General features: G+C 25.6%; 1 non-coding gene across 1 annotated transcript; it reads right to left on the bottom strand.

Moving 5' to 3' along the window:
- Nucleotides 1-997: 997 nt before the first annotated feature.
- On the bottom strand, nt 998-1,079 carry Trnas-aga. Its single transcript has one exon. It is a non-coding gene; the product is annotated as a tRNA-Ser (tRNA).
- Between the last annotated feature and the right edge of the window lie 1,421 nt (nt 1,080-2,500).

A 2,500-nucleotide genomic window follows, 5' to 3' on the forward strand; every position in this document is an offset into this window, starting at 1 on the left:
TAATAATAATGATAATGTTCATTGTAATAGTAAAAATGATAATGATAAGGATGATAATGATAACGATAAAAATAAAAACAATAATGATGATAATAATGATAATGATAATAACAATGATGATGACGATGATGACGATAATGATAATGATCATAGTAATGATGATGATAATAACATAAGTAATAAAAACAAATTGCAGTGGATGAGCAACCCAGCGTACTTTTGCACATCTAACTTAAGTGTAAGTTATGGTAATATCCTGTTAGGTAAATTGCACAAGAACCGAGAGATGAGTTTGAATGGTACCTATTATGTTATAAATGAATAACAGCCGTGATGGTAATATCTCTGAAGGTATGTGGGCATAATAGGAATAATAAATAATAATAGCAACATTAAATATGAATGATTGTTGCAGAAGGGTAATAAATGGTAATAGCAACAGTAATATAAACAATAATAACAAATGAATAATATACATAATAATGATAAATGATAATAGCAATAATGATAAATAATAGCAATAACAGCAATAATAATGATAGTAACAAAAGAAGAAATAATAATAATAAATAGCAGTAATAAGAAATTGTTATAAAAGCAATAATATGAATGGCTGTTACAAAAAGGCTAGGGTGGTTGGGTGAGAGCAACAACAGCAATAGTTAACGTGATATGAATAGCAAGTGAAATCACCAGTAATAACGACAACGGTGATTACAACAATAACTGTAATAATGGTAAAACTTATGACAGCAGTGATGATAATAATGGTGATGATGATAATAATAACAATGATGATACTACTACTACTACTAATGATAATAATAATAATAATAATAATAATAATAATAATAATAATAATAATAACAATAATAATAATAATAATAATAATAATAATAATAATAATAATAATAATAATAACAATAATGGAAATAATAATGATAATGATAATAATGACAACGATAATGATAAGAAGAGTAACAAAGATAATATTTTTCGCAGTGAGTAGGATTCGAACCTCCGCGGGAATATCCCATCTGATTTCTTGTCAGACGCCTTAACCACTCGGCCATCACTGCTTCTCATATTTCTGACATATTCCCTTAGATTTTGTCTTGCATTCTCTAACGTTGTGAACTGCATTTGTTAATAAGCAAAAATCCTTTACCAAGGAATGACTCTAAAGAAATTTTGCGGGCATACATTTTCGCAAAAAAGATGACAGGCTTGTTTGTACTCGTGCAAAATTTCGCTTAGTACACAGAATGTGATAATGTTATGCGAATATGTCTTTAAGAATGTGGTTTTAACTGAAGAATCTCATTGACTGAAATCAGCATGTTCACTATTTTCCTTATTTTATTCACATAGTCAGTTTGATATATCATTAGTAATTGTAAATAGACTATTACTAATATTTTCATGATGTTAGCGACAATGACGAAACTACAACAGCAGCAGTAGTGGTAAAAATAAGCATTTATAATAATATAATGCTAATAATGACAAAAATGAAGATGATACTAATGATCAGATAATACAAATAATAATAATGATTATAGTTATAATAATGATAATAATAATGATAATAATGAAAATGATAATGATAATAATGATAATAAGAACAATAATAATACTAATAGTAATAATAATAATAATGTCATTGATGAAGTTAAACATAATAATAATAATAATAATAATAATAATAATAATAATAATCGTAATAAAAATTATAATGATGTTAATGATAATGATTATCATGATGATAATGATTATCATGATGATAATGATTATCATGATGATAATGATTATCATGATGATAATGATTATCATGATGATAATGATACCAATAACAATAATGATTCTGAATACATTGATAATGATAATGATAATGATGATAATGATAATGATAATAATAATGATGGTAATGATGGTAATAACAATAATGATTCTGATAACGATGATAATAGTCATAATAATAATGATAATGATAATGATAATGATGATGATGATGATGATAATGATAACGATGATAATGATATCAATAATAATTGTAACACTAATAATAATAATAATAATAACAATAATAATGATAATAATGAAAATAATAATAACGATGATAATAATAACAATAATGATAATAATGATTATAATGATAATGATCATAATAATGATGATGATGAAATAATTATAATGATAACAGTAACAGTAATAAAAAAGATGATACTTCAATGATAAAATATTATTAGTGACAACAAAAATATTTTTTCCTCACACCCGTGAAGATAAGAACATATTGCAAATCTCCGTCGGGGGGAAAAAAATCGCCTCACGAAATACACACAGATGTTCTAAGGCAATCTGTCGACACATCATTAAAAATTCCGTAAAAAATTGTCTGTTGATTATTAATCCGCCATGATACATCTCCCTCGTCCGAAAGCTCTCGAGAATGCGTTCGAATCCGTGCATAAACGACTTTTAACTATCAACAATGTGG

This window comes from Penaeus chinensis, chromosome 33 (assembly GCF_019202785.1).
Source record: "Penaeus chinensis breed Huanghai No. 1 chromosome 33, ASM1920278v2, whole genome shotgun sequence".
In the NCBI taxonomy this organism is placed as follows: domain Eukaryota; kingdom Metazoa; phylum Arthropoda; class Malacostraca; order Decapoda; family Penaeidae; genus Penaeus; species Penaeus chinensis.